Below are 9,315 nucleotides of genomic sequence, written 5' to 3'. Positions count from 1 at the left end.
GCACAGGCTCCGGACGCACAGGCTCAGCGGCCATGGCTCACGGGCCCAGCCGCTCCGCGGCATGTGGGATCTTCCCGGACCGGGGCACGAACCCGTGTTCCCTGCATCGGCAGGCGGACTCTCAACCACTGCGCCACCAGGGAAGCCCCAGGACCCCTACATTTTGAGAGGCACTGGCTTCTGATTCTATTAGTCCTTCTAGCCCTCCTTGGAGCTCCTGGAGACCCAGGTGCTTCCCCTGCTTCTGCTCTCGCGGTAATGAAGAGGCCGTGCTGCTCAGTCATTTAGTCATTCATTCATATTCATAGAAAAGCATAAAGACAGTTTGCTTAATTACAAGGCTTGATGCTGCCATGTGTCTCCCAATTTTCTGTGTGTGGTTTCATCAGTGTAACAGTCACTCTGCATGAATTTAAGACCTTTAATTGCTGGGGAAATTTCTCCAGGAGACGTAAGTTGCAAAGAGGGAAATTGACTTCCAGGATTCCATTTAAAGGATGCTTCTTTGACTCTGGTCTTATTGAGGCTGAGCTGCTGCTTTGCGATTTGCATGTACAAACCAAAATTAAGCTTCTGGTTTGCATTCTTCATTTGCTAATGAAAGTTTGTATTTACCTGCAGGTGAAGATTTAGACCTCCCTCTCTCCTGAGATCACTGTGAAAGAAGAGAATGAATAATTAGATGGTCTCTAAACCATGGAGAGAAAAATGCTGCAGGCTTTCACCATAAAATTGAATTACATGAATCTATCAGTTAATGTTTACAGATTGTGAGGAAGTAGAGTGTAGCCTCTGTGACTTTCCCCCAAATGCACTGAACAAATCCAGCCATTCTAGGTTTGTTGGGTAGAATGCTTTGCGATCTCAGTGCAGTCTATAGGATTTTAAACAACAGCTGGGGGGACTTCCCTGGTGGTCCAGTGACTAAGACTCCGTGCTCCCAATGCAGGGGGCCTGGGTTTGATCCCTGGTCAGGGAACTAGATCCCACATGCTACAACTAAGAGTTTGCACAACACAACTAAGAGTTTGCGTGCCACAACTAAAGATCTGGCAAGCCGTAACCGAAGATCCCTCTTGTGGCAATGAAGATCCCGCATGCCACAATTAAGACCCAGTGCAGCCAAATAAATAAATAAATAAATATTAAAAAACAAACAAACAAAACAACAGCTGGAAAGTAGAATAAATATCATCAAATACATTTGCTTTGAGCATCTTGAGAGCTGGATCTCCCTGTTTGATTTCAAAATTCCACTTTTATCAGATGTCAGTTGGTCAAACTAAGCAGTATTTTTTTCTTTCCAGTCATTTAGGGTCTAATGAAAGAAATATATGTTTCACTCTGGCTCTGCCCCTCACTCAAGCTGTCTGAATGCTTGAGGCTACTGCTGGCTGAGATATGATCTGAAGCCAGGACTGATCATGTCTGAAGCTGGCATTAGTATTCCTTGTTTGGGTAGGATTGAACTGAGATTTGAAGTAAGCTAAGGATCCCTTGAGTTTTGGGTTTTTTTTTTTTCCATTTGTTCTTACAAGTTACAGAAAGAAGAAATAAACTGGCACATGTACTCTGTTCCTCAAATTTAATCTGTTTTCAATACAGGTGTAATTTTTACGGACCCTAAACTGGGATTTAGTCACCACTCGGCTGGGCCAGTGCCCTTCATTATTTACATTCATGAGCTGATTTGTATTAAAGGAGAAAAAGATGCCAGAGTTGGAAAGTTTTGTGATGAGTGTCTGAGAGGAGAGGTGAGGGAGAAGAAAAGGATATTATTATGGTGCTTTTTCCCAACCTTTCAAGAGCTTATTTTTATAGGAATCATTGCTACACACAGAACATAAGCAGTGGTATGCAGAACCAAGCTTATCTCAAAACATGGTATAAAATAGGGGAAAGAAGGGGATTTTACATGGAGCAGGGAAAGAAATGCAGTTGGATTTTTGTTGTTGTTGTGTTCTTTTGGGGGGGGGTTTGGGGAAACTCTAACACTTTACATCTTTCAAAGTCAGAAGGGATGTTTCCTTGGGCAAATCTATATTGTCGTGAGGAGAACTGAGAGCTATGTCAGCTAGGAGATACTATCTTGTTGTTTTGCATCAATAAAGAGGCTGAAGTTGAAGGCAAATAAGACAGGTCCTGAGCAAAGTGATATCCCCCCAGGTCTGCAAGAAATAACTGAAAGGGAGACTGAGGCCTTGTTGTTAGGCAGGTGGGTTGACCAGCCAGTGAAATTATGTATAATACTAATGTTACTGTGACTTCATTTATATCCATAGACTGGTGAATCCCAGGAAGATCCAGAATATATTTGCTTCTATTTTAGACACAAATATCTATTTGGGACACCGGATTTCAATTTGCTTGGAAACAGAGACACTGCACTCTTGCCTTAGGGCACTTTGAGCTAATGTCACATTATTGGCAGACAAGATCATCCTTTTTTGCTTCATTTCCATTGTTTCAGCATATTTGCATTCAATGTCTTTTTCTAAAATCTGATGAGAAAACTCTTCTGTTTGTTTTGTGCTGTATCAAAATAGGAGACTGTAGAAAGTGGTATCCTCCTAGGGGTGAGAAGAACAAATGTGAAAACTGCCTCTTGGCAGAAGATAGTGTATGGAATGAGTTAGCTGCCTTTTTAAACAGAGGGCTGAGAATGGAAGGAGTGGGATGTAGGAAGGGCAACACGTAGGAGTTTTGGTGAGTCTTCTAGATTGTGAACTTGCAGTGAGAACAGTAAGAGGATGAAGGGTACCAAGAGTAACTCTTAAAAATTTTAAAGAAAGAATTTGTCACACATTAGTAACTTAAATATTCAAATAGCTGCCTATCTGGTTGGCTCAGCTATCTATCTATCTATCTATCTATCATCTATCTATCATCTGTCATCTATCAGTCATCTATCTATCCATCCATCCATCTATCTTCCTTAAATATATGATGTCAATCCTCAGTACAATAAGGATATTTTCTTCAATTCATAGTACCAGAAACAGAAAAATTATAACTTTATGTTTATGTGGTTTTGATTTTTAAAATTATATATTTAACTTATGACTTATATTGCTTTTTTGGGGGGGTAAAACAGTAGTAAATTGAATACACACTTAGGATCTTTTCTGGGAAATAGTCCCTAATCAGAGTAAAAAGAGTCTCTATCAATGAACTCTTGCACCATGCTGTTGTTTTAGCATCCTGACCTTAATAATGCTCTGTGAGGGACCAGGTGGAGAATGAATGGGAAGAAAATGAGAATGGTTACGAGAAAGAGATGGTGGAGAAGGAGATAGCATACTAGCTCATTTAGCACAACTAGTCACATGGCACCACTTGACTTCAGAGGAGTTGGGATATGTAGTCTTCCTTGTGTCCATGATGGGGAAGAGAGCCAGTAATCTTTATGCTTTATACGGTGCTCACAAAGATAACTTTATTGGACATGGAAGCTCCAATTCCTTTGAAATTCTAAAAAAAATTCTCACAATGTCTATTGTTATCTATCCTTATTTAGTGACTCATGTGTGTGTCACTGTGCCAGATACATTGCACACATTTCTTATTTAAATTTACCTAAATGTTGTTTTGGTCACTTTATAGATGCTCAGGGAAATTACACAGCCACCCTGAGATTACATAGTTAATAGTTGTACTAGTGGGATTTCAACCAACATCTACTTTAAAGTCTCAAAAGTAAGCTCCCACATTGTGACTTGATATTCACCAAAGCTGGACTGATCAGTTTTTGTAGCAGCCGGTGAATGTTGAGATCATCTTCCCTTTGAGTTGACTCCTTTCTTCCACTGGCTGGAATTCTAAAAGTCTGGAGAGTCTAATTCCTGACACACTCTTCTTTTGGAGAACCATATTAGAGGCCTGGATTATTCTCCATTACCATAATGATCAAAACATTTTTTTTCTTTTAAAAACTCTATATAAGCCTCAGCATATAAAATGTCCTAAAACAAAATAATCCTTTCAGTTATTCTATTATAAACTGTACGGGTCACTACTTGTGATCCCAAATTAAAATCTGTCATGTTACTTGGGATAGATTTTTTTATGATAATACACACACACACACACACACACATACACAAGATCTTAATAATTTTTATTGGCTTCTGGGACATTTTTCATTCCTACTTTGGTGGTTAATCAGAATTTAAAAACCCGTAACTAAGAGGTTCTTTCTCTTCCCAATAAACACTTGTATTTAAAATATTTAAAACATTGATGATCAAATTCTTCAAACATGTGCCTGCTTTGCTCTGGGAAATATACTATCAATAGTTGGGGCAGCATGTGTTTCTGCTCATTCTATTCCTGAAAAGACACTGAAACTCCCCTTCATGTGAATAGTAATCACAATGTTCAAGTGAGAACATAGGAGCTTAATGCTGGTCAGGTCTGCCTGGTCTTTGAGTCTCTTCAGTCTCCTTTCTAGGGCTGGGGTCACTTGACCTCACTTTGAAAGCTCAGGCTCTCAAAGAAGTTGTGACTTCAGCTGGGTCTATGTAAGCACTTACAGCTCATGACTGTACTGCTCCACACAGCATCAAGTCACCCATACTTCAGCATGGCTCTGATTATTTACATTGATATTTGTCCAGTTAGATCTCTGAATATCATTAATTTCTTTCAAGTGCTCTCCTTGTCTAAGTCAATAAACAATTATGATGAACTTCCCAGTATCAAGTACATGTAGTGTAAGATGTATGCTACCAGTCATAGTGTTGGCACGTTGTAGATGCTTACTACCCATTTGTTGCCTTAAATTGAATTATGTGGATGCCATTTTTCCTAATAGACTGGACTCCCTCTCCTCTGTTTCCACAGATGGATGGGCCCTCACCTCAACTTCCTTCTCACAGTGCCTGCTAAATGCAGGAAGCAGTTTTAATGCTAGGTTCCAATCTCTTTGGGTCTCCTAAGTGCCAATCTATTGATTATATCATAGCAGTAATAAGACATGGTAATATTAATTTTCATAAAATCCCAAACATATGTAACTGATATAAGAAATTAAAGGACAGCAATTCGTACTCATCGTATCCATTGCTGTCTCTGATCAGCGAGCAGAAGTACAGTGTGAGGTATAACCTAGGAGAACAATATGTAATGTGGGTAAACTTAGCAAATGCTCAATTTGAAAGAAGCTGTAGTTCACCATTTGGCTATAAAAGTGAGTGTTTCCACATCCTTCATATCTTGGCATTAAGAAGAATGTGTTCAATGTTCCAAGCAAAGGCCATGATTCTTTCAACTGTCTCCGATCCTTCTGGTAGACAATTACATTCTTCTCAAAGAAAATGACTTATTGTGAATGAAGTAGCAGTGCTCCTATTAAATATTGAATATTAAATTCTGAAAGAACTTCTTTCAATAAATCCAACACAATATGATACTTGGAAAAGTTATTTTCATCAATCCTTGTTTTATTTCCTTTTAGTTGTTGTTATTGTATTTCTTCCCTTTGACTGTTGGGATACTGTCTAAAGATGTTTCTGTACACCTCTGTCCAGTCATAGCTAATAGTACGAAGAAGCTAAACAAACAAACAAGTATTTTAATTGTTGCTATTGTCACCTCTTTTTCAGGGTTTTTTTTCAGTTTAAGAGTTAGTCTTTCTTAGACCTTGGAAATTGCCACAACCGTGTCACCTACCATAATAGCTGAAGACATAAGACATGATTTTCAAGGTCTGGAGTGTGGGGTAAAAGTTGAAACACGGTTTTAATCAACAATGATGGAGTTTCTCTGAGGGTACCTTGGCAATGGCAGAGTCATTAGAAACTCCTTGAAGTCAACTAGTGTCCATTTTATGATACCTGTGAATGACTGAAATCATGTAGTAGATGCATGATATTTTAGTCAATGAATGGTTATATGGATGAAATGAAGAAAGCTGTCTATGGTCAGTTTGGTTTTTTAATTATTTTATGCTTCTCTATATTCTGTAATCTGGCATTGTGTTTGTGTGTGTGTATTTGGGGTTAGGATGGGGCTTTTCTGGTTTATACTACTATATAACAAAATACGAAGCTAACTGATTCAAGTGAGAGACATTGAAAAAGCTCCTTGCAAAAAAAATCCCTGCACTTGAATTATGGTTTGACAGTTATGAGCTTTGCTAGTGGTTTTGTTAAGAAGGTTTGCCTAATTTTGCCATTTCACTAATTTAAAAAACTATCTTAATATCAAGATAATTCTGGATCTCATAGGGAAACATTCTAGGCCATACTTAGATGTTTCTATCTCCATTTTACAAATGCAATGATTATATGCTGAGTTAAATACTTATAAATTATATAAGAGAGATTGAGAAGAAAAAAGATGAATTGAAATGACAGGATCCTTTATGGTAGTATAGCGTAGTATAGAGAAACAACTTTTATTTTCTGTGATTCATAGATTTTGTGCTATATTAGAAGTGTAAAAACTGATAACTATATGCAACGTCAGTTCTTTGAGATTTTAGAAGGCAATCTGATTGGAAATACAATGAGATCTATTCTTGGTGTTACTTTCTGATGATGATGTTTCTGATCTGCCACTGAGTAGACATTCACATAAAAATCGTAAAAAATTGTAAAATCCCAAATCAGAGTCTCAAACAAAGATTTGGGTGTGAAAGTTCTATTTTGGAGGTGACTCCAGAAAGCAGAAGTGAGAAATTTAGGAGAGAGGAACAAGGTAGAAAGAAAAGTTAATGAAGGTTATGTCTTTGAGCTGGTTACCAATATGGAAACTGGGGGCTGGTCAGGCTGAAGACTTTCTAAAGAACCTTCTGAAGATGCTTAGAAAGATGAGCATCTTCCACCAGAAGATGAGAGGCTGGCACTTTTGTCCATTGGTTTTCATCCCTCACTGTTTTAATGTTGTCCCCGAGGACATTAACTCCCTTGAAATCTATGCTCAAGCTGAGTGGCTTCCCACAGCTTTGAAGAAAGTTGTGAGGCAGAAAAGCAGAGTCACCTTGGTTTGCTGGAGCTGGGAGGGAAGAAATGTGCGTGGAACTGTCCACCACAGCTGTGCTGAAATCATGGAAGCCAAAGAGGAGACGCGATGCAAGTCTCCACAGGTGGCTGCTACCAGTGGTTGATTTGCATAGATTCATCTAATATTATCTCACCTTTTATAACAAATTTATCAGCAGAGGTCGCAGTTTTGTGGAGTGGATGGAGTGATCACATTTGGTGGATTTTTATCTTATTTTATTTTATTTTTTTATTTTTCGGTATGTGGGCCTCTCACTGTTGTGGCCTCTCCCGTTGCGGAGCGCAGGCTCCGGACGCACAGGCTCAGCGGCCATGGCTCACGGGCCCAGCCGCTCCGCGGCATGTGGGATCTTCCCGGACCAGGGCACGAACCCGTGTCCCCTGCATCGGCAGGCAGATTCTCAACCACTGCGCCACCACGGAAGCCCTGTTATTTTATTTTTATTTTTTTATTTTTTGACAGCACCGCACAGCTTGCAGGATCCTAGTTCCCCGACCAGGGATCGAGCCAGGGTCCATGGCATTGGAAGCTCAGAGTCCCAACCACTGGACCTCCAGGGAATTCCCTGGTGGATTTTTATGTCAGAGGAAACAATATTAAATCATGAAGCGGAACATATTTTAAGGTGAGTATGAATAAGTGGATGGTGTTTGAGACTGAGGAGATCTAAGACTTTTAGTGTCTACATGCAATCTATACTCTTAGTAGTTATTACCTGTGGCATAAAATGCTTTCTGTCCATTAAATTTAATATTTGCTAAACATATTCATTCACATCCATTAACAGATACTTTTGGTGGGTCCATTATGTGCCAGGTAGTGTGCTAGTCGCTGCACTTTACTGACCATGGTGCATGAAAACGTGTCTTCATTGATTTTTATAGCATTTTTAGAAGATTTGGGAAAGAGGAATATGCTATTTGGTAAAATCCCACTAAACTAATGACCTGGGGTAGGGGCTGAGGAAAATTGACATTGCTGAAGGTGCTACACATCATAATATAAGAACAAATGTTTTGGAAGATAAATAGGGTTAGTGGTGGCGAGGTTGTTTTATTCTTGAATAAAGAGGATCCAAAGAATACACTGTTGTTCACTCAATGCTGCAGTGCTTCAAATGTTATTTTTTATTTTATTTTTCTCATGTTCTCCAAGTATGAAAGAATAAGGTCATTCCAGCAAAGTTTGAGATTTACTTAAGCAAGCATTTTCTTTTACATGGCCATATGAACTTTATCAGAGTCTGTATACTAGAGCAGTGGCCCCAGGAATAAGCCAAATCCACTTCTACAAGAGCTGAACTTTATAGTCCACGTAATTTTTGCCTTGCTTATTCCAGGTAAGTTGGAGATTACTTGGAACTACAAAGGTAATGGAGCAATCTGCTTTTCAATGATACGCACAAGTATCTGGGTTTACTTTGCTATTGTTCACAAAGGGACAGACACCTGAAACAATTACTTCAGTGCTGTACACACTTCGGCCACTTGTTTAAACCTCAAGATTTTTCATCTTATCTAATATCAACATCAAGTGAACTCATTAACATCATTGACATCGTGAATTTGATGAGCTAGTCATATTTGCTCCAATACACATTAAAATGACTATTGAAATGGAAAACGCCTATCTCTGTGTTACTTATAATCATCTCAGAAAACCACACTGGTACATGTTGGGTGTCACTGGATTAAAAGGATATTCTTCTGACCAAGTGGTTAAGAGTCAAGTTGCACCAAAATGAAATAATTTGGAAGACAAAGAAAACTAAAGAGCCAGTTCTTTCAGTTTGATGCTTTATTGCTCACAATACACATATTGGTACAGACACAGTTTCCCACAGCAGAGCACATGATACTGTACTTTCTTAAAGAAGAGTCTTTGTCCCACAAGGACACGGTGATTAATTCCCAAGTGATGAAATGAGTCAGCATACAACTTTCTAAAACTGATAGAAGGAAGCCAACACATTCAGGAGCACATCAAAAGCAACATGCAAGTCCACGATGTCACAAGTAATCTGAAGCTAATCACTACTTGCTTTTCAATACAAATTTAATCTTGAAGCTTAAGTTCATGAAGGGCCTAGGTCCCTGAGCTAGCTCTGATTTCTATGGTTAACATAATTGGATAAATCCAGAGTTGTTAAGGACCCCTGGATAATATACACAGGTATAAATACTTTAAAATATATGGTGATGATATGATATAGAAACAAAGATATACATGTATATGTATATATATATATATATATATATATATACACATATTTTCCACTTTGAAAATTAAGACTATAAGAGTACTTTTGGA

This window comes from Physeter macrocephalus, chromosome 15, assembly GCF_002837175.3.
Source record: "Physeter macrocephalus isolate SW-GA chromosome 15, ASM283717v5, whole genome shotgun sequence".
Classification (NCBI taxonomy): domain Eukaryota; kingdom Metazoa; phylum Chordata; class Mammalia; order Artiodactyla; family Physeteridae; genus Physeter; species Physeter macrocephalus.
This window is presented reverse-complemented; position numbering follows the sequence as displayed.